The sequence below is a fragment of the Amblyraja radiata genome, chromosome 1, assembly GCF_010909765.2.
Source record: "Amblyraja radiata isolate CabotCenter1 chromosome 1, sAmbRad1.1.pri, whole genome shotgun sequence".
In the NCBI taxonomy this organism is placed as follows: Eukaryota; Metazoa; Chordata; class Chondrichthyes; order Rajiformes; family Rajidae; genus Amblyraja; species Amblyraja radiata.
Window position 1 is genome coordinate 150,685,084 of NC_045956.1, and position 24,618 is coordinate 150,709,701.

The 24,618-nt window shown below is 44.2% G+C and overlaps 1 protein-coding gene across 1 annotated transcript in view; it reads left to right on the forward strand.

Annotated features, from left to right (window-relative positions):
- Positions 1 to 24,618, forward strand: part of adamts12 (ADAM metallopeptidase with thrombospondin type 1 motif 12) — a 596,791-nt gene that overhangs the window by 530,751 nt on the left and 41,422 nt on the right. The gene's annotated exons all lie outside the window — the stretch shown is intronic.

Sequence of the window (24,618 nt, forward strand, 5' to 3'; positions counted from 1 at the left end):
GCTTATTCGGCAACCTTTGGCCATTGGTCTATGTAAGTTAGTGTCACAGTAAAAAAATCACATTTTTTTGTAATGTATAATGACTGCACTGTATGAAATGCCTACGTGTTATTCTTGTACCTATGGGATTCTGCAAAATATTATTCCGTTTTGAATTGTTTTAGCCATATTGGTATTGTCCAGGTCGATCGAATGGTGGTCTGCATTCCTATCACAACTTCAGTTAGAAATCATGGAGAAAGTAACAACCATGGCTTGTTCTCTAGTCAATGCTCATTGATGTTTTGCTTTTGATTTCCGCTGCTTAACCAGGAAATAAATTTGAAAGGACATTGGAAAAAAAAAATCAAAGAAAGATAAAAAAACAGGGACTAATTAGTGAAATGAAAGGCTCTACTGTGATGGGGATTATATATTTCTGGAATGGAAATAAAAGCTGGCCCTGATGTCTGTTGCTTTGATCGACTGGATCAGACTCTACTTTTGACAATGGTTGGAAAGAGAACTGACAATGAGGTGCTGCTTGCGGGTCAGTCCATTCATAAACTATGTGTTAAAGCAAAATGCCATGGAGGTCAAATCCCAGTGAATGCTGCCTGCATGTCCTTAGCTGAGGTGCTAGATGCCTGGCCCCTCAGCATTTAGCAAACCTTGTAAAACAAGATGGGCTGTTGATGTGAATGAAGTAGTTAAGGTGCAGGTTAGTGATTTATTTCACATCTGATAGTTTAATCAATATTTAAGTTATGATTAATAATCAATATTCATGTTTTGATTTGTATACATCAGATAAAAGTGTTTTATTTAACTTTTATTTATTTTAAATAACTTTTAATTTGATTAATTATGTGCATACATTTTGACTGTTCTTAAATGTCTCTGACTGAAAAGGTCTTTGACAACATGACTCGTCAAGAGCAGTTCAGGGAGGTGGGGCTTCAGGATCCACCAACTACTCAGACTTACAGAGTGATCACAGATGGCCCAAATACAGGGGATGATTGCAGATGTAAAACCTCATAGCAATCTCAGGAATGTGAGATGTGAACCTGCTCAAGCATGATATGACCCAATGTATAACTTTGTAGACCTTAAAAGCAGCAACTTCATAATTGAACATGATATTGAATAATTAACTATGAGAGTATGGAAGTATTGTACAAATGAGTTCTGATCGGAAAATATGTGTGAGTTTAGAGGTCTATAAAATGATGAGAAGAATAGATTGGGTAGACGCTGAGTAACTTTTTCACCCAGAGGGTTTTACTGCTTACATTTTTTTTAAGATTGCTTAAAGGTACCACAATAACCACCCACATAACATTACACCTCCAAATTACTAAATTGTCATAGAGCCATACAGCATGGAAACAGGCCCTTCAGCCCAACTTGCCCACACCAACCAACATGTCCCATCCACGTCCCACCTGCCTGCGTTAGCCCCATATATATCAAAACATGTCCTATCCATGTACCTGTCTAATTGTTTCTTAAAAGTTGCAAATGTCCCTGCCTCAACTACCTCCTCTTGCAGTTTGTTCCATACACCCACCATCCTTTGTGTGAAAAAGTTACTCCTCAGATTCCTATTAAATCTTTCACCCTTCATCTTCATCCTATGTCCTCTGGTCCTCGATTGACCTACTCTGGGCAAGAGACTACATCTACCCGATCCATTCCTCTCATCATTTTATACACCTCTATAAGATCACCCCGCATTCTTCTGCGCTCCAAGGAATAGAGTTCCAGCCTGCTTAACCTTTCCCTACATCTCAGACCCTCGAGTCCTGGAAACATCCTCACAAATCTTCTCTGTACCCTTTCCAACTTGATAACATCGTTCCTATAACATGGTGCTCAGAATTGAACACATTACACTAAATGCAGGTAGACAAAAATGCCTGAGAAACTCAGCGGGTGAGGCAGCATCTATGGAACGTAGGAAATAGGCAACGTTTCGGGTCGAGACCCTTCTTCAGACTGATGTGAGGGTGTGGGGTGTGGGAGGAAGAAAGGAATAGGTGGAGCCAGAGGGCTGAGGGAGAGCTGAGAAGGGGAGGAGAAAGTAAGGACTACCTGAAATTAGAGATGTCAATGTTCATACCGCTGGGGTATAAACTGCCCAAGCGAAATATGAGGTGCTGCTCCTCCAATTTACGGTGGTGCTCACTTTGGCCATGGAGGAGGCCCAGGACAGAAAGGTCGGATTCGGAATGGGAGGGGGAGTTGAAGTGCTGAGCCACCGGGAGATCAGGTTGGTTATTGAGAACCGAGCGGAGGTGTTCGGTGAAGCGATCGTCAAGCCTACGCTTGGTTTCACCGATGATGAGCAACTGACATCTAGAGCAGCGGATGCAATAGATGAGGTTGGAGGAGGTGCAGGTGAACCTCTGCCGCACCTGGAAAGACTGCTTTGGTCCTTGAATGGAGTCAAGGGGGAGGTAAAGCGACAGGTGTCGCATTTCTTGTTGGGAAAGTGCCCGGAAAGGGGGTGGTTCGGGTGGGAAGGGCCGAATTGACCTGGGAGTTATGGAGGGAGCGGTCTCTGCAGAAAGCAGACAGGGGAGGAGATGGGAAGATGTGGCAAGTGGTGGAATCACGTTGGAGGTGGCAAAAATGTTGGAGGATTATTTGTTGTATGTGACGGCTGGTAGGGTGGAAGGTGATGACAAGGGAGACTCTGCCCTTGTTACGAGTGGGAGGATGGGGAGTGAGAGCAGAGTCACAGGATATAAAAGAGACCCTGGTGAGAGCCGCATCTATGGTAGAAGAGGGGAACCTCCGTTCCCTGAAGAATGAGGACATTTCCGATGCCCTGGTGTGGAGCACCTCATCCTGGATGCAGATGCGGCGTAGACGGATGAATTGGGAGTTGGGGATGGAGTCCTTACAGGAAGCAGGGTGGGAAGAAGTGTAGTCCAGATAGCCATGGGAGTTAGTGGGTTTATAGTGGATGTCAGTCAGTAGTCTGTCACCTGCGATAGAGATAGTAAGGTCAACAAACGGTAGGGAGATGTCGGAAATCGTCCAGGTGTATTTGAGTCAGGCTCATGCTATCAGGGTAGGCAAGGTAGGCACTGCCTGCCCTGACTAAAATTATAAAATGGTAATTACTAAATATAAATAGTAAAGGCATGGGAGAATTATGCCTATCTAAGAGATCGAAGGTCTGTGTAGCTGACGTGCCATCGGCTCTGCTTCAAGCCGTCAATTTCAAGGGGAGCTGAAGGCAGCAGAAATTCTGCCTTTGCTGTACTGCGCAGGCACAGCAGCCTACTGCGCATGCGCAGCGCAAGTTTCTTGGCGGGTTTTTTCAAATATGGATTGCCATTATCTTAAGCGTATTTTAAGAAACAAAGAGAGAAGAATGGAGTTCGTGTACCGATAATGTGGTAAGTACATTTCTTGGTGCTATATGTTTTTAAATATCGTATTTCCCGGGGTGGGGGGGGGGGGGGGGATTCCTTTCACAGCGTATGGGGAGTCTGGCCCGGGGTAAAGTTGCGGGGAGGGCAGGAGCGTTATGAAGGAGGGGATCGGGATCATGCCAGTAACCCACTGGCGACACTCCTTGCACGGAGCCACCGCATTGAGGCCGGAGGGGGAGAAGTAGCTCGGGTGGCTTTGAGCGGCCGCCGGTTCGGACAGCGGAATCAGCCGCCACCTCAGTGCCTTCTGCCGACCCCCGCTCACCTCTGGCAGCTCTCCGTCTAAAAACATCTCTCCTGCCGCTCGCCGGCCTCACTCATGTCAGCCGCTTCCCGCAAATCCTTAAATTCCGACAGTGCGATTGAGGTTACTCGGCTGTGGGAATTTAAGGATTTGCGGGAAGTGGCTGACATGAGCGAAGTCGGCGAGCGACAGGTGAGAGGTGTTCAGACGGAGAGCACAGGTGAGCGGGCCGGCAGAAGGCGCTGAAGTGGCGGCCAGTTCTGCTGTCGGGTCCCGGCGGCTGCTCGCAGCCACCCGAGCTGCTTCCCTTCCCTGGACACAATGCGGTGGCTCCCAATCCGGAGTGCCGGAGCGCCGCAGCGGCGGTGAGTGAGGTACTGGTATGATCCCCGACCACCACCTGCCATCCCTCTTCACCCCCCACCCATTCAGTAATTCAGAATAATGGAGACTTGGAAGCCTTGGGCAAATTGAATTGTTACTGTCTTTATTTTTATTTTTTATTTTTACGGAGAGAACAATAGAAACATAGAAAATAGGTGCAAGAGGAGGCCATTCGGCCCTTCGAGCCAGCACCGCCATTCATCTGCACATGCGCAGTTTAAGTTTTTTTTTAAATTCCCGACTGACTGCCTACCCTGAATAATCACTCACGGCACATGCCTGATTTGAGTGCCACCAACGTATTATATAACAGCAACATGACATCCCAACTTCTATACTCAATACTTCGATTGATGAAGGCCAATGTGCTAAATGCCTTTTTGACCACTGTATCTACCTGTGAGGCCACCTTCAAAGAAAAGCGTAATAAAATCAAGAATAATAAAATATTTTGGAATAACCTGAAAGGTACTTGATAAATTATTTAACTCTGTAATTCTGCATTAATGTATAAAACTGTTTTATCTAATGGCAGCCCCAGTCTCAAAGTATACAATACAATTGTAGACACAAAGTGCTGCAGTAACTCAGCAAATCAGACAGCATCTCTGAAGAACATGAATAGGTGACTTTTCAGCTGAAGGAAGGTCCTGACGCAAAATGTTCTCCAGAGATGCTGCCTGACCCGCTGAGTTACTCCAGGTAATGGAAAAGAGCAGACAGGAGTGAAGTGAGTTTTATGTGACACAATGTCAGTGCCGAACTTAATGAAGGGTTTAGGCAGCTATGGAGCAAATACTGGAAAATAGAGGGAGCCCAGAATGCCAATGTGATTGCCATCGACAGGGTGGACTGAAGGGCCTGTTTCCTAGTTCTATGAATCTGAGGCCATGGTGATCAAGGAGCAGCATTGTGTCCTTTCCAGGGGAAAGGAAAACAAGATTAGACAATATTACTGGCATTTAATTTGTGTGACAGCACCCAGCACTGTGGCCTTGGCATGCAGCGAAACATCTAGCTGCAACAAACTTACATCAATTATGCCTTCATTATTACCTGATTTTTATCAATCTTAGCTTTGTCACACCAACAAGAGGAACAGATGGTGAAGGATGGTTGTTAATCGTTGAAGCAAGGGCAAGATGTAGTTGTGTCATTTTCAATCATGATATCGAGCAGAAGATGATATGTGAGGTTGAAGGCCAAACCCAAGGTCTCCATGAGTTAATCCTTATTACTTGCTCCAATATTTGCTGCCTCATGCAAAGTATCAGTGTTTAAACTTGCAGTTAAGAGGAATTAAATAGCTTAGGTCAAGATGTAGCTCTGGGTGATTAACAAAAAAAACAGAATTGGAGGAGTATGGTGTGGATGAGACTGATGGCTGGTTGACTAGCTAAGACGTTTCACACAAAATGAAACAGAAAAGTGCTTTTTAATCTGCCGTGCGGCATCCTTCAATAAGAGAACATGCAGCCTGATGAATTAATTTCAAAGGGAAGTTTTGCTGCCAGTCATTTTTTTAATTAGAGCAATCATTCCTGCACCGAATCTTTAAAGAAATTCAATAAAACTTTACAAATCAGCAAAAGTATCAATATGCATATAAATGAATAAACTGTTGAAATTAATTATCACTCCAGTCTAATGTCATACAGTGCCCTCCATAATATTTGGGACAAAGACTCATCATTTATTTATTTGCCTCTGGACTGCACAATTTGAGATTTGTAATAGAAAAAAAATCACAAGTGGTTAAAGTGACATTGTCAGATTTTATTAAAGGATATTTTTATACATTTTTGGGTTCACCATGTAGAAATTACAGCTGTGATTATACATAGTCCCTTCAGGGCACCATAATATTTGAGACACATGGCTACACAGGTGTAATTGCTCAGGTGTGTTTAAATGCCTCCTTAATGCAGGTTTAAGAGAGCTCGCAGCATCTAGTCTTTCCCCCACTTTCCATCGTCTTTGGAAACTTTTACTGCTGTTTATCAACATGAGGAACAAAGTTGTGCCAATGAAAGTCATGGAGGAAACAAGGAACTTCCAAAGATCCAAAGCATACCACCTCATCTGTGAAACACGGTGGTGAGGGTGTTATGGCCTGGCCATGTATGGCTGCTGAAGGTACTGACTCACTTATCTTCATTGATGATAGTAGCTGATGGTAGTAGCATAATGAATTCTGAAACATAGAAACATAGAAAATAGGTGCGGGAGGAGGCCATTCGGCCCTTCGAGCCATCACCGCTGAAGTGTATAGACACATCCTATCTGCTCAAGTTCAAACAAATGCCTCAAAACTCATTGGCCGGCGGTTCATTCTACAGCAAGACAATGATCCTAAACATACTGCTAAAGCAACAAAGGTTTTTCAAAGCTAAAAACTGGTCAATTCTTGAGTGGCCAAGTTAATCACCCGATCTGAACCCAATTGAGCATGCCTTTTATATGCTGAAGGGAAAACTGAAGGGGACTAGCCCCCAAAACAAGCATAAGCTAAAGATGGCTGTAATACAGGCCTGGCAGAGAATCACCAGAGAAGACACCCAGCAACTGGTGATGTCCATGAATCACAGACTTCAAGCAGTCATTGCATGCAAAGGATATGCAACAAAATACTAAACATGATTACTTTCATTTACATGACATTGCTGTGTCCCAAACATTATGGTGCCCTGAAATGAGAGACTATGTATAAACACTGTTGTAATTTCTACATGGTGAAACCAAAGTGTGTAAAATTATCCTTTAATATAATCTGAAAATGTGCACTGTGATTTTTTCTATTACAAATCTCAAATTGTTGAATACAGAGGAAAATAAATAAATAATGGGTCTTTGTCCCAAAAATTATGGAGGGCACTGTATATTATGATCAGTTAATGAGCACATCTCAATTTAAATTGCAGGCTATTAAAAACAGTTAATTCACAGAGTACAAAAGAAAACACACTTAGATGCTGTAAATTGTCAATGCACCACTCAATATGCTAAGTTTTTTATCAGCTCATTGTGCTTGGATTATGCATTACATGCTAAAAGATTGATGATTTTTTTCAGTGTGTTATATCTTTAAGGAAAAGCAAAATCTGCAGATGCCAAAAATCTGAAATGAAAACTAAACATAATAGAAGATAGACAAAAATGCTGGAGAAGCTCAGCGGGTGAGGCAGCATCCATGGAGCGAAGGAAATAGGCAATGTTTCGGGTCGAAACCTTTCTTCAGTCTGAGTTTCTTCACCCGCTGAGTTTCTCCAGCATTTTAGTCTACCTTCGATTTTCCAGCATCTGCAGTTCCTTCTTAAACACTAAACATAATAGGTTGTTTCATAATCAGTACTCAGCAGCACCTTTGGGCTGGAAACTGTTAATGGTTTAGATTGATGACCTATCGTTCTGCTGAGTAACTCCAGTTTTTAGATTTCCATTATGCGCATCTTTTATCTTTTAGATTTTCTGTTTTTACATGAATGCGTCAATTGAGTTTTGTGGGCTTTAATATATGTTTTAAATACTTTGATCTGGCTTTGGCCTGTGTCAGCTGAAAGACTTTGGCCTGCGTCAGCTGAAACCTACTCGATTCTTGCTGGAAATTGAAATTTTGCTGCCTGTGGCAATCTTTTTTCTTCAGACTTGGAGAAGTAAAGGGCCTGTCCCACCAGCATGCGATTGCATGCGTCTAGCGCGACCAAAAGTGGTCGCTTGAGGCGTACGGCCTCACGGGGCCGGTCCCACCTCCAAGTGCGGAGGCATATGGAGTTGTGCGGGGCTGGTCCCGACATCATTCTCACCAATCAGCTGGGCAGGAGGCGGGCCGACTGAATGTGGACGTCATTACGCAACGGCATGCCGGGCGGTGACGTCATCGCTCAACGCCAAGCGCTAGGCGTACGCCGTCAAGACGCTGTATACGACATCAAGACGCTGTGTATGACATTGAGATGCTGCGTACGCCCGTCGAGACGCTGCGTACACCCTCAATGCGCCTGCGGGCCGACAGGCCGTTGGCGAGTGGGTTTTTCGGACAGTTCTGGATTTTCGGAGCCCCTCGCGATGTCGGGACCAGCCCCGCACAACTCCATACACCTCCGCCGATCGAAGTGGGACCGGCCCCGTGTGGCCGTACGCCTCAAGTGACCACGTTTGGTCACGCTAGATGCATGCAGTCGCATGCTGGTGGGACAGGCCCTTAAGGTTCTTAACTGGCCCATTGATTCTGAAGGTTGACTGTTCAAGTTACTTGGCACTGTTTGTAAGGTGGGTAAAGTGTATTAACACCCAGAAGGAAATTCACATTGGCTCTCTTCTCAAATTATGTTCCTCTAATATTGTTGCATCTCCCTTAAAAGTATGCTATTTAGTAGGTATACAGTATGTGCTGCCTTGGTCTGCCATAATTGGCACCTGTGAGGTTTGACATACAGCGTGGACCAGAGATCCTCGCACATTAAAAGACCTGTCCCACTTTGCGATTTTTTCGGCGACTGTCGGCATCATTGACTGACGTATCAGGTCACAGAAAAATTCACGGCATGATGGGGCAGTGATGCGGCGTGATGACATATGACGCGCGGTGTTTTTTCAAGTGTCGCAACATTTTTTTGTCGCCGCTGGATTTTGAAATGTTCAAAATCTTTTGGCGACACTGATATGACGCTGGCAGTCGCCGAAAAAATCGCCAAGTGGGACAGGCCCTTAACACTATCCTACACACACTAGGGCCAATTTTTACATTTACCAAGCCAATTTACCTACATACCTGTACGTCTTTGGAGTGTGGGAGGAAACTGAAGATCTTGGAAAAAATCCGCGCAGGTCACGGTGAGAACGTACAAAGTCCGTACAGACAGTGGTCATAGTCAGGATCGAACCCGGGAAGTTCCATTTGTGTAAGATGGAACTGCAGGTGCTGGTTCACACTGAAGATAGGCACAAAATGCTGCAGTAAATTCCATCCCTATGGAGCTTCCATTCCTCTTCAAAAACAAACTAAACGGTTCTGAGGCACCTGAAGGCAGAGCACCGGCAGAAACTGTGAATTCAGTCAAATATAGAGAGATAGCTGTAAAGTGAGGTGGGGGAGTATAAAGAAGATTCTTGAGCCAATTTTTTTACCCAGAGAATACTCGGTGTCTGGAATATGCTTCCACAGGTGGTGGAAACAGATACAAAAGCATGTTTAATTGGCATTTAGACATTTGAACAAGTAGGGAATTGAGGGATATAGAACTTGTGCAGGCAGATGGGATTAATTTAATTTGGCATCATGGCTGGCATTAACATGTGGACTCTACTGCTCTGTGTGTCATGTTCTTAAAGAGCAGATGGCAGATGGAGAATGCCCAGGAGACTCTGCGACTCACTGAAAGCCATCAAGTGCGTGCATTCTTCGGTGTTGTCAAGTCCGTCTCTCGCATAAAATCCCAAGGCCCCCTCCATCTTTGAGCCAGGAATGGAGGTGAACTCACCTGGGGGCTGAGAGGCAGTCAATGTGACTGTCCTTTTAATGCCAGCATCACTGACTCCATCCCCTTAGAGAGATTGCTGGATAGACAGGAAAAATTCAGGGAAGTGTTAAACAACTCTTTACGAAAGTGCAACACTCCCACTCACACTTGGGAATCCCAAATAACATGAGCATTAATCAAAAGTCTCAGATGGTGACATGAATTGTCACAGAATTAAATAAATACTGAATAAAAATCAACAACGGTTAGCGTAATATTTAGGTTAATGTTTAAAAAAAAGCCCGGATGGGAAAGGACATTTTCCTGCCTTTGCCTATCTTTTTTTCTGAACCCAGAACAGTAAGGTTCTTAACAGTCCTCTGAAATTCAAGTTCAGGTTCAAGTTTATTATCATATGCGCAGGTAAAGATCAGGTACAATACAATTAAAAATCTTGCAGCATCGCAAATGCACGAGCTCTTAAACTCAGTCATACTAATACAAAAACAAATTATACATAAATTATACCCAATTGACACATAAAATCCCAAAGAAAGAAGACTGCACAAAAACATGACTTTAATGCAAAAACTTAATTTGAAAAAAAAACCAAGTCCATAGTGTGCAAGAGGTAGGATATAATGTAGCACTGTTGAGGTAGGATTAGGGTTGTATGGGTTCAAGAATTCAAGAATCTTGGATTGTTTCAAGAATCTGAGTTGTCGCAAAGTAACTGTTCCTGAACCTGGTGGTGTGGAATCTCAGCCCTTCGTACCACCTGCCCATAGGTAGCAGTGAAAGGACAGCATGAACCTGATGGTTGGATCATTAATTATACACGCTGCCTTCTTGAGGCAGCACCTCATGTTGATGCTTTCAATGGAGGGGAGAGCTGCACCTGTGATAGTCCAGGCTGAGTCCAGCACCCAATACCGACTCTTGTGCACTGGAATTGCCATACTAGGCTAAGAAGCAACCAGTCAACATACTTTCTACAGTACATCTGTAAAGGTTAGATAGAGTATTCAGAGATATACTGACTCCCTTTCAACTACAGAGGTGCCGTGTGCCTCCTTCGTGAGTGCAGTTATGTGCTGGGCCCAGGAAAGGAAATTTTGAGATGTTAATGCCCAAGAATTTGTAGCTGATAACTCCGATCAACACTGAACCATCAATAATAGCTGACACATGGTCTCGTGACTTTCCCTTTCTGAAGTCAATGATCAGTTCTTTGTCTTGTTGATGTTGATCTCGAGGTTGTTATTGCAGCATCACTCAACCATGTGTTCTATTTCACTCCTGTTCACTGACTCATCACAGCTGGTGATTCTACCAACCACAGTAGGGGCGTTGACATTGGAACTATGTGTAATTACACAGTAAACGGTGTATAGTTCAGTTATCAGTGGTACAGTGAAAAGCTTCGATTTTACCAGCATCTGCAGTTCTTTCTTAACCATGCAGTGAAAAGCTTTTGTTGTGTGCTAATCAGTCAGCAGAAGGACAATCTACTCTTCACGTTGTATATTAATGATTTGTACGAGGGGATTGAAGGCTTCGTGGCAACGTTTGCGGATGATACGAAATGTTATGGAGGGGCAGGTAATATGGAGAAAGCAGGGACTGCAGAAGGACAGATTGCGAGAGTGGCAGAGAAGTGGCAGATGGAATATAATGAACCAAAGCGTGGAGTCATGCAGGAATAAAGGCATAGACTATTTTCTAAATGGGGTGAGAATCAAGAAATTGGAGGTGCAAAAGGATTTGGGAGTGCTGTTGCAGGATTGATAAAAAGTTAATCTGCAAGTCGAATCGGTAGTAAAGAAAGCAAACTCAATGCTAGCATTTATTTCAAGAGGGCTTGCCTATAAAAACAGGGATGTAATGCTGAGGCTCTTTAAGGTGCTGGTAAGGCTGCATTTGGAATATTGTGAGCAATTTTGGGCACCATATCTGAGGAATGATGTGCTGGCTCTGGAAAGGGCACAGAGGAGGTTTATAAGAATGACCCCAGGAATGAGTGGGTTAACCTATGATGAGCATTTGTCGGCACTGGGCCTGTACTCGCTGGAGTTTAGAAGGATCAGGGGGACCCACATAGAAACATACAGAATAGTGAAAGGCTTGGATAGAGTGGATGTGGAGAGGATGTTTCCACTAGCGGGAGAGTCTAGGACTAGAGATCATAGCCTCAAAATTAAAGGACGTTTTTTTAGGAAGGAGATGAGGAGAAATTTCTTTAGTCAGAGGGTGGTGAATCTGTGGAATTCTTTGTCACAGATGGCTGTGGAGGCCTAGTCGGTGGATATTTTTAAGGCAGAGATAGATAGATTCTTGATCAGGTGTCAGAGGTTATGGGGAGAAGGCAGGAGAATGGGATTAAGAGGGAAAGATAGATCAGCCATGATTGAATGGTGGAGTACACTTGAGGGGCCGAATGGCCAAATTCTACTCCTATTCCTTATGACCTTTAGGCAATACATGATTACAATCGATCCATCAACAGTCTATAGATACATGATAATGTTTAGTGGATGGTAAAGCCAGCAATGTCAAATCAAGGATAGTCCGAGGGTCATCAAACAGGTAGATAGTAGTTCTGCACTGTTCTCCGGATGTGGTAGGATAATTCAATTGCATGATACCAGCTGGGAAAAAACTGTCCCTGAATCTGGAGGTGTGTGTTTTCGCACTTCTATACATTTGCCTGATGGGAGAGATGAGAAGAAGGAGTGGCCAGGGTGCGACTCATCCTTGATTATGCTGCTGGCCCTGGCGGGGCAGCGTGAGGTATAAGTGGAGTCAATAGAAGGGAGGTTGGTTTTTGTGACGGTCTGGGCTGCGTCCACAATTCGATGCAATTTTTTTCGGTCTTGGATGGAGCTGTTCCCAAAGAGAGTAGAGCAGGGGCTAGGCATGTAGTATTGAGGTGCACATGTTCTTGGTCAATGAAGAAAATGCATTATCAATTTGTACTGATTGAGGTCCGCCGATGACAAAGTCAAGGATCCGTTTGCAAAGGGAGGAACAGGGGCTCAGGTCTTGGAGCTTGAAGGGATGATAGTGTTCAAAGCCAAGTAATAGGCAATGAACAGCCGGCTGAAGAATGTGTTCAAGTTATCCAGATGGTCCAGAGCAGAGTCAGTAAGATAGCGTTGACTTGTTGTGGCAATAGGCAACTTGAAGTGGATCCACGTCATTTCTAAGGCAGGAGTTGATTCGCACCATAACTAACGTCTCAAGCAACTTTATTATGGTGGATGTAAGTGCTCCCAGATGGTAGTCATTCAGACAGGTCACCATGCTCTTATTGGGCACTGATACGGTAGATGCCCTTTTGAAGTAGATGGGAACCTCAGACAACAGAGGCGAGAGCTTGAATTTGAGTTCCAAGCCACTCAGTTCATAGACAATTGGCAATATATGCCTACCCAGTGAGGTTCAGCTCACTTATAACAAAACAAAAATGCAGAAATCAAAGAATTGATCAAAGATTCAGCTGCTCAGGTAGTTAGGAGATATTCTTGCTGTCCACATTGGTGCACGAGTTGTGAGTGAGTTTTAGTGACATAAAAAGCACGTAAATGTGGGACAGGCCCTTTAGTCATAGTTATGGAACGCTTTCAGCCCTAAAATTTTTAATTTTATTAGAATTGTCAAATGACAAAAAAAATCAATCATACATTAATCAGAAATGTAATTGCACTATTAGACAATGAAAATTACTTTGAATTATGCAATGGAAATAGCATTTCATTCATATAAACCATTGGAAATCAGTTTCGTCTTCTCACTGCTGCAATGAAGAAAACACATGTGCTTCCAGTACATGAGCTTAGCACTTGAAGCAGGCTGAGATGACTGAGTCCTAAGGTGACATGACAACGGGATCTCAATGGAACTGGGTCTTACACTAATGGGAAATATCATAAAACATATTTATTGAGGGTCAATTGAGGAACAAGGAAATGGCAGATGAGTTGAACAGGTACTTTGGATACGTCTTCACTAGGAGGACACAAATAATCTTCCTGATATACTAGTGGCCAGAGGATCTGGGGTGACGGAGGAACTGTAGGAAATCCACATTAGGCAGGACATGGTGTTGGGTAGACTGATGGGACTAAAGGCTGATACATCCCCAGGTGGTCTGCATCCCAGGGTATTTAAGGAAGTGGCTCTAGAAATCGTTGATGCATTGGTGATAATTTTCCAATGCTCAGTAGATTCAGGATCAGTTCCTGTGGATTGGAGGGTATCTAATGTTATCCCACTTTTTATGAAAGGTGGGAGAGAGAAAACAGGGAATTATAGACCAGTTGGCCTGACATCGGTGGTGGGGAAGATGCTGGAGTCAATTATAAAAGATGAAATAGCGGCACATTTGGATAGGAGTAACAGGATCGTTCCGAGTCAGCATGGATTTACAAAGGGGAAATCATGCTTGACTAATCTTCTGGAATTTTTTAGGATGTAACTAGGAAAATGGACAAGGGAGAGCCAGTGGATGTAGAGTACCTAGACTTTCGGAAAGCATTTGATAATGTCCCACTTAGGAGATTAGTGGGCAAATGTACACTATCAATGATTTAGATGAAGGGATTCAAAGTAACATTAGCAAATTTACAGATGACACAAAGCTGGGTGGCAGTGTGACCTGTGAGGAGGATGCTATGAGAATGCAAGGTGACTTGGACAGGTTGGGTGAGTGAGCAGATGCATGGCAGATGCAGTTTAATGCGGATAAATGTGAGGTTATCCACTTTGGTAGCAAAAACAGGAAGGCAGATTACTATCTAAAGGTGTCAAGTTGGGAAAAGGGGAAGTACAACGGGATCGGGGGGTCCTTGTTCATCAGTCAATGAAAGTAAGCATGCAGGTACGGCAAGTAGTGAAGAAAGTGAATGCATGTTGGCCTTTATAACAAGAGGAGTTGAGTATAGGAGCAAAGAGGCGCTTCTGCAGTTGTATAGGGCCCTAATGAGACCACACCTGGAGTATTGTGTGCAGTTTTGGTCCCCTAATTTGAGGAAGGACATTCTTGCTATTGAGGCAGTGCACCGTAGGTTTACAATGTTAATTACCGGGATGGCAGGACTGTCATATGCTGAGAGAATGGAGCGGCTGGGCTTGTATACTCTGGAGTTTAGAAGGATGAGAGGGAATCTTATTGAAACATATAAGATTATTAAGGGTTTGGTCACGCCAGAGGCAGGAAACATGTTACGGATGTTGGGGGGGGGGGGGTCCAGAACCAGGGACCACAGATTGAGAATAAGGGGTAAACCATTTAGAACGGAGACGAGGAAACACTTTTTCTCACAGAGTATGTGGAATTCTCTGCCTCAGAGGCCAGTTGGATACTTTCAAGAGAGAGCTAGATAGGGCTCTTAAAGATAGCGGAGTCAGGGGATATGGGGAGAAGGCAGGAACGGTGTCCTGATTGTGGATGATCAGCCATGTTCACATTGAATGGCAGTGCTGGCTCGAAGGGCCGGATGGCCTACTCCTGCACCTATTGTCTAAAGTTTATTGTCAATAGTCTGAAAAAAAGGCATGAAAATTTCACCTATACATGATCTCCAGGGATGCTGCCTGACCCGCTGATTTACCCCAGTATTTTGTATCTTTCCTTGTTTGGAGGTCAGTATTTTTGCAACCTTAAAAAGCAACCACATGGGTGGTTTTGAAACAAGGTGGCAGTCATATAATGAAGGGGTCAGTGGCCCACAATGTCTCACACATCCACAATCATATAATAGTGGGAACATCAGAGTCTATGGGAAAATGGGATCATAATAGAACATAAACCAGTACAGCACTAGAACAGGCCCTTCAGCCCACAATGGCAGTGCCAAACATAACAATCTAGATCCATATACCTCCATTTGTCCATCAAAAAGCTTCCTAATGCCTGATAAAATGATGTTCAGAGGAACTAGAAAATGTGAGGTGTGGGATTTTTCCCATGGGATATATATTTTTTTTAATCTGCATTTATTCTTGTTCAGGGACTTCAACGCTTTAAGAAATAAAATATTGTGTTTAGTTTAATCAGATACTGTGAGTATGATTAATTGCAAACCTTAAATTCTATATGTGAACAGCTTCAGAGAAATGTTTCAAAATAAGACGGATTTCAGGGCATAATTTAGAGGTGCAACATGGCTGACCAAAGAGTGTTCATCTCACCAGGCCTCACTGCAGAGATTAGGAATTATCTGCCATTGGCAACCACAGTGTTGATGAAGCAGAAGAAGAGTGAAACTGAGGGGTAGACTTTGAGTATTCCTTTTGTAGTTAAACTTGACATAACTGATATTGGAGAAGGCGAATCCCATTCTCTAGAGATTACTCAACCTTTGTGGGAGGTGTACCACGCATTCAACTGCCCTAACTTTCTGTTCTTAACCTCACTAGAACGTGGGCATAGTCAGCATGGATTTATGAAAGGTAAATCATGTCTGACGAATCTTATAGAATTTTTCAAGGATGTAACTAGTAGAGTGGATAAGGGAGAACCAGTGGATGTGTTATATCTGGACTATCAGAAGGCTTTCGACAAGGTCCCACATAAGAGATTAGTATACAAACTTAAAGCACACGGTATTGGGGGTTCAGTACTGATGTGGATAGAGAACTGGCTGGCAGACAGGAAGCAAAGAGTAGGAGTAAACGGGTCTTTTTCAGAATGGCAGGCAGTGACTAGTGGGATACCGCAAGGCTCAGTGCTGGGACCCCAGCTATTTACAATATATATTAATGATTTGGACGAGGGAATTGAATGCAACATCTCCAAAGCTGGGGGGGCAGTGTTAGCTGTGAGGAGGATGCTAGGAGGCTGCAAGGTGACTTGGATAGGATGGGTGAGTGGGCAAATGCATGGCAGATGCAGTATAATGTGGATAAATGTGAGGTTATAATAATAATAATAATAATAATAATAATAATAATAATGCATTTTATTTGCTGGCGCCTTTCTGGACACCCAAGGACACCTTACAGGACATAAAATCACAATACATTTATCAATATTAAAATCAAGTTGATTAAAAACAAAAAACAAAAAAAACAAAAAATACACAAAACATTTTAAGTCATTAAAATCAGGGTGAACATGGTGGAAGTTATGTCGGGTATGCTAATCTAAACAGGTGTGTTTTGAGTTGTGATTTGAATTGATCGATAGTGTCCAGGTGACGGATGGGAGGTGGGAGAGTGTTCCAGAGACGTGGGGCAGAGCAGCTGAAGGCTCTGGCACCCATGGTGCTGAGTCTAAATGTGGGGACAGTTAAAATTGCAGCTGAGGAGGAACGAAGTGACCGGGAAGGAGTGTATGGTAGCAGCAGGTCAGAGAGGTATTGGGGAGCAAGGTGGTGTAGGGCTTTGAAGGTCAGCAGTAAAATCTTGTAGTTAAACCGGTGGTGCACAGGGAGCCAGTGGAGCTGAGTGAGGATGGGTGTGATGTGGTCCGATGATCTGGTGCGGGTGATGATCCGGGCTGCAGAGTTCTGAATGCATTGGAGGCGATGAAGAAGTTTATTGGAGGTGCAAGTGAGGAGGGCGTTGCAGTAATCGATGCGGGATGTGACCAGAGCGTGGATGAGGACTTTTGTATTGTCTTTGGAGAGGGAGGGGCGGAGCCTGGAGATGTTGCGGAGATGAAAGTATGCAGAGCGTGTGATATTGCTGATGTGGGGGCCAAAGGAAAGTGTACTGTCCAGAATGATGCCGAAACCTTTGACATGGGAGGAGGTGGGTATGGGTGAGCCATCAACTGAAATGGTGAACGGGTGGGTTTTGGAGAGTGTGGACTTTGAGCCAATTAGCATGATTTCTGTTTTTTTCCATTGAGTTTTAGAAGGTTGAGTGACATCCAGTTGCTGATAGCTTGAAGACAGGTGGTGAGGACAGTTGGGGGAAGGGAGGTGTTTTGTTTTGTGGAGAGGTAAAGTTGTGTATCATCGGCGTAGCAGTGAAAATTGATTCCAAAATGACGGAGAATATTGCCAAGAGGTTGAATATAGATGATAAAAAGCAGTGGCCCCAGCACCGATCCCTTTGGTGGCAAAAACAGTAAAGTAGACTATTATCTGAATGGTGGCCGATTAGGAATGGTGGCCGATTAGGAAAAGGGGAGATGCAACGAGACCTGGGTGTCATGGTACACCAGTCATTGAAAGTAGGCATGCAGGTGCAGCAGGCAGTGAAGAGAGCGAATGGTATCTTAGCATTCATAGCAAAAGGATTTGGAGCAGGGAGGTTCTACTGCAGTTGTACAGGATCTTGGTGAGATCACACCTGGAGTATTGCGTACAGTTTTGGTCTCCTAATCTGAGGAAGGACATTCTTGCCATAGAGGGAGTACAGAGAAGGTTCACCAGACTGATTCCTGGGATGTCAGGACTTTCATATGAAGAAAGACTGGATAGACTAGGCTTGTACTCGCTAGAATTTAGAAGATTGAGGGGGGATCTTATAGAAACTTACAAAATTCTTAAGCAGTTCGACAGGCTAGATGCAGGAAGATTATTCCTGATGTTGATGAAGTGCAGAACAAGGGGTCACAGTTTAAGGATAAGGGGGAAATCTTTTAAGACCGAGATGAGGAAAACATTTTCACACAGAGAGTGGTGAATCTCTCGAATTCTCTGCCACAGAAGGTAGTTGAGGCCAGTTCATTGGCTATATTTAAGACGGAGTTAGATGTGGCCCTTGTGGCTAAAAGGATCAGGAGGTATGGAGAGTAGGCAGGTACAGGATACTGAGTTGGATGATCAGCCATGATCATATTGAATGGCGGTGCAGGCTCGAAGGGCCGAATGGCCTACTCCTGCACCTATTTTCTATGTTTCTATGTGACTCTGGGGATTACTACCCTTGAAATTCTGCTTTTTAACCTTTTGCCCAGCTCCGTGTATTAACACTGCAGGACCTCATGCCTTCTCCTAAGTATGCCACTTGTGCATGCGTGTATAGTAACTTGTCTTGGGGCGCATAAGGTAGAGGAAGCATTACATTTTTGGTCCTAATTCTTTAAATTGCATGATCCACAAACATACAGGATCATTGAATGCATCATTTTTTATAGTGTCACATTCCAACATGCCTGAAAGAATACGAAGTGCTGGAGTAATTCAGCAGGTCAGACAGCATCTCTGGCGAACATGGATAGGTGACATTTTGGGTCGAGACCATTCTTCAGAATGGCAATGCAGGTGGATTAGGCAGAACATTTGGGTGGAGAAGCCATTGTGCAATGGTTGAAGGAACTGTTGGTTGGTAGAATCTGTGAAAAAAAGGTAACTGGTCAAATTGTTTTTGTTAGGGAGTGCTTGTTTGCAAAGCCGAGGCTCATGGATTGGACACCATAGAACCTGAATGCTTAATTAAAGTCATCTGTGTTTGCTTTCCTTTTGGGTAGAATACTAATGCTTGATTTATGCATATGCATCTTATAAATTGTGTTTTAAATTATTTTGAAAGGCAGGGAGACTAGTTAAGCTATGATATTAATTATTAATAAACTTACAGTGCCCTCCATAATGTTTGGGACAAAGACCCATCATTTATTTATTTGCCTCAGTGCTCCACAATTAGAGGTTTGTAATAGAAAAAAACACATGTGGTTAAAGTGCACATTGTCAGATTGTATGAAAGGCAATTTTGTATACATTTTGGTTTCACATTGTAGAAATAACAGCTGTGTTTATACATAGGCCCCCCATTTCAGGGCACCATGATGTTTGTGACACATGGCTTCACAGGTGTTTGTGATTGCTCAGGTGTGTTTAAATGCCTCCTTAATGCAGCACAAAAGAGCTCTAAAGCACCTAGTCTTTCCTCAAGTCTTTCCATCACCTTTGGAAACGTGTATTGCTGTTTATCAGCATGACAACCAAAGATGTGCCAATGAAAATTTAAAAAAGCCATAATGTGACTGAGAAACAAGAATAAAACTGTTAGAGACATCAGCCAAACCTTAGGCCTACCAAAATCAACTGGTTGGAACATCATTAATAAGAAAGAGAGAACTGGTGAGCTTACTAATCGCAAAGGGACTGGCAGGCCAATGAAGACCTTCACAGCTGATGACACAAGAAATTCCCAAACACCTGTCCGACAGATCAGAAACACTCTTCAGAAGTCAGGCGTGGATTTGTCAATGACCACTGTCTGCAGAAGACTTCATGAACAGAAATACAGAGACTACACTGCAAGATGCAAACCACTGGTTAGCTGCAAAAATAGGATGGCAGGGTTACAGTTTGCCAAGAAGTACTTAACAGAGCAACTACCAGTTCTGGAAAAAATTCTGGACAGATGAGACAAAGATTAACTTACATCAGAGTGATGGCAAGAGCAAAGTATGGAGAGAAGGAACTCCCCAGGATCCAAAGTATACCACCTCATCTGTGAAACACTGTGGTGGGGGTGTTATGGCCTGGGCATGTATGGCTGCTGAAGGTACTGGCTCACTTATCTTCATTGATGATACAACTGCCAATGGTAGTAGCATAATGAATTCTGAAGTGTATTGACACATCCTATCTGCTCATGTTCAAACAAACTATCTGCCTCAAAACTCATTGGCCGGCTGTCGTAGCCATTTAGCTTAACTCAGTATGTTATAACTATAACCAGTTACCTTTGCATTTTATCTGCCTGTAATTATGTGGGTGGGATTTATACGTAGTCTGAGGCATTTTTTCAGCTGGGATTCTCGTGCAGACTCCCTAGTAATTTGAAGAAGAATGGGGGAGAGGTCATAGCTTTCGACCATGCACGAGCATGACGACGATTGAATTGAAATGTACTTATACAAGAAGAAGTTTGTATGATTATCTTACTGTTTTTACTACTACAATAAATAAACTATTAATCAAGAGACTGTGATTGGAAGATTTATCTTTCAACGGCATTGAATGTCTCGTGGAGAGCTCGTGAGTGCGTATTAATTACCTTCTGATCCTCTGTCGTCAATTAGAGTGACTAAGGAAAGAATCCTTGAAATGATATAACGGCGGTTCATTCTACAACAAGACAATGATCCCAAACATACTGCTAAAGCAACAAAGGAGTGTTTCAAAGCTAAATTATTGTCAGTTCTTGAGTGGCCAAGTCAATCACCCTATCTGAACCCAAGTGAGCATGTCTTTTAGATGCTGAAGAGAAAACTGAAAGGGACTAGCCACGAAAACAAGCATAAGCTAAAGATGGCTGCAATACAGACCTGGCAGAGCATCACCAGAGAAGACACCCGCAACTGGTGATGTCCATGAATCGCAGACTTCAAGCAGTCATTGCATGCAAAGAATATGCACAAAATGATTACTTTCATTTACATGACATTGCTGTGTCCGAAACAATATGGTGCCCTAAAATGGGGGGAGGGACTATGTATAAACACTGCTGTGATTTCTACCTGGTGGAACCACAATGTATAAAAATGGCTTTTATTAAAATCTGACAATGTGCACTTTAACCACATGTGATTTTTTCTATTCCAAATCCCAAATTGTGGAGTACAGAGGCAAATAAATAAAGGATGGGTCTTTGTCCCACACATTATAGAGGCACTGTAAATACATAGAAAATAGGTGACATTCAGCCCTTCGAGCCAGCACCTCCATTCAATGTGCTCATGGCTGGTCATCCACAATTAGTACCCCGTTCCTGCCTTCTCCCCATATCCCTTGATTCCGCTAGCCCTAAGAGCTCTATTTAACTCTCTTTTGAATGCATCCAGTGAGTCGGCCTCCACTGCCGTCTGAGGCAGAGAATTTCATACACTCACAACTCTCTGGGTAAAAAAGTTTTCCTCATCTCAGTTCTAAATTGCCTACCTCTTATTTTTAAACTGTGGCCCTTGGTTCTATACTCCCCCAACATCGGGAACATGTTTCCTGCATCTAGCGTGCCCAATCCCTTAATAATTTTATATGTTCCAATAAGATGCCCTCTCATCCTTCTAAATTCCAGTGCATACAAGCCCAGTGATACCATTCTTTCATCATATGACAGTCCCACCATCCCGGGAATTAACCTCGTGAACCTACGCGGCACTCCCTCAATAGCAAGAATCTCATGCCTCCAATTAGGAGACCAAAACTGCACACAATACTCCAGGTGTGGTCTCACCAGGGCTCTGTACAACTGCAGAAGGACTGCTTTGCTCCTATACTCAAACCCTCTCATTATGAAGGCCAACGTGCCAATCGCTTTCTTCACTACCTGCTGTACCTGCATGCTTACTTTCACTGACTAATGAACAAGGATACTCATGTCTCGTTGTACTTCCCCTTTTGCTAATCTGACACCATTCAGATAATAATCTGCCGTCTTGTTCTTGCAACCAAAGTGGATAACCTCACATTTATCCACGCTACACTGCACCTGCCATGTATCTACCCACTCACCCAATCTATCCAAGTCACCCTGCATCCTCATAGCATCCGCTTCACAATTCACACTGCCACCCAACTTTGTGTCACCTGCAAATGTGCTCATGTTACTTTGAATTTCTTCATCTAAATCATTAATATATATTGTGAATGACTGCGGTCCCAGCACTGAGCCTTGCTGCACCCTACTAGTCACTACCTACCATTCTGAAAGGGAACCGTTAATTCCTACTATGTTTCATGTCTGCCAACCAATTTTCTATCCGTTAATACCCTACACCCAATGCGATGTGCTCTAATTTTGCCCACTAATCTCCTGTGTGGGACCTTATCAAATGCTTTCTGAAAGTCCAGATACACTACATCCACTTTATCTCCCTTATCTATTTTACTTGTTACATCCTCAAAAAATTCCAGAAGACTAGTCAAGCAAGATTTCCTCTTCGTAAATTCCTGCTAACTTGGACCGATCCTGTTACTGCTATCCAAATGCGCCGCTATTACATCTTTAATAATTGACTCCAGCATCTTCCCCATCATCGATGTCAGGCTAACTGGTCTGTAATTCCATGTTTTCTCTCTCCCTCCTTTCTAAGATTAGCTACCCTCCAATCCACAGGAACTGAACCAGAATCTATAGAACATTGGAAAATGATAACCAATGCATTCACAATTTCTTGAGTCACCTCCTTGAGTACCCTGGGATGCAGACCATCAGTTCCTGGGGATTTATCAGCATTCAGTCCCATCAGTCTAACCAACACCATTTCCTGACTAATGTGAATTTCCTTCAGTTCCTCTGTCACCCTAGATCCTCTGTTCCCTAGTACATCTGGGAGATAGTTTGTGTCTTCCTTAAACCCCTGTCTCACGGTGCGAGTTGACCCACGAGGTACCCCGAGTTTAAAACAAATTTAACTCGTGGTAACTACGTACAATTAACGTAGCGGGAACGTTGGAACTCGTGGATGCAACTTAGCGACTCGTGACGCTAATGGCAGGTACCCATGAAACATGTTAACTCATGGAAAAAGTCAAACATGTTTAAAGTGTTTCACGAGTAAAATGTACTGCTGAAGTTAAAAATTGAAACATTTAAACTCGTTTTAAGAACGTAGTGGCCCGTGCGTTTACCTTAGTGTCTCGTGAGTCTACCGTGGGAACTCTTTAACTCAGCGGGCAGGCAGCATCTCTGGAGAGAAGGAATGGGTGATGGGATGACATTTCCAAATTTCTGCTGCGTCTTTGTGTAACTACAGCACTGTGTGTACACTTTTTGTCAACCAGCATCTGCCCTTTCTTGTGTATTAGATTATTTGTATCCGTGGCAGGTGATTGTCGCTCCCTTCAGTTTCCCAGGGGGTCGGGACGGGACTGGAGATGGGAGTGAAAGGTGTGGGGGGGGGGGGGTTGAGGAGAGAGGGTGGAGAGTGGAGGGAGAGAAAGGGGAGACAGATGGGGGTGTCTTCATTCACTGGCGGTGGGTGCCTGCCACTGAAACAGGCAGGTGAGATTTCACATCCACCTTGTGTATGTGTCTCTCTCTCTCTCCCTCCCTCCCTCTCACACAGGCTGAGAGACTCCGACTTTGTGAGTGTACATCTCTTTCTCCCCCTCTCCCACACACAGTAAGACCAAGGTACTGTGCTCAGTCCATCTGTGTCTCCCACATACATAGTAAAACTCTGCTTTGTGTGTGTATATACGGCTCCCCCACCTCTCTCTTTCTCCCCCCCCCCACCTCTCTCTTTCTCCCCCCCACCTCTCTCTTTCTCCCCCCCATTTCTCTCTTTCTCCCCCACCTCTCTCTTTCTCCCCCCCCCACCTCTCTCTTTCTCCCCCCACACACAATAAGACCGATGTATTCTGCTTAGTCTCTCTTCCCTCCCACACACACAGATAGACCGAGGTCCTGTGCGCTCTTTCTCTCCCCCACAGTCACACCGAAGTACACCACACTGCCTCTGTGCCTCTCTCTCTCTGTCTCTCTGTCTCTCTCTCTCTCTGTCGCTCTCCCCCTCTCCTTCCTACATAGTCAGAGGTCCACACTGTCTCTGTGTCTCTCTCTCCCCTACACACACACAGACTGAGGTACACACTGCCCGTTGTGTGTGTGTGTGTGACTGCCTCTGTCTCTCTCCCACACACACAGTTAAAAGTACTCCACGCTGCCTGTGTGTGTGTGTGTGTGTGTGTCTCTCTCTCTGTCCCACCCCCCACACCCACACACAGACAGTCAGTCAGTGGAACTCCACACTGTGTGTGTGTGTGTGCGCGCACCTCTGTCTCTCCCTATCACAGTCAGAGTGAGGTACTCCCCCCGCAGTCTCTCCGCGGTCACTCCACGGGCAGGGTGCATCTGCCACCCTCAGGCTGCCCAGGCAGTCATACACGACTCCGGTGGCGGGCTCCATGCACAGCTCCTCCCGGCCGGCTGGGAGCGCGACGGAGGGCAGGGGGAAGTTGGCCACCAGCGGGGCAGTCTCGGCTCTCCACATCCAACAAGTTGTCGGAGCAAGGCGGCGGCGTGGTGGCCATGCAGTCCGAGTCTCGCTGGATCCTCGTAATCCTCTGCCTCTGTCAAATGGGTGAGTTTAACCTGACCCCACCCACAACCTCCCTCCACCTCAACTCACGCCTGGGCACCAAAGCAGCTCAGGAGGCGAACCCTGAGCTCCGTCTCCCAACAATCTGATGTG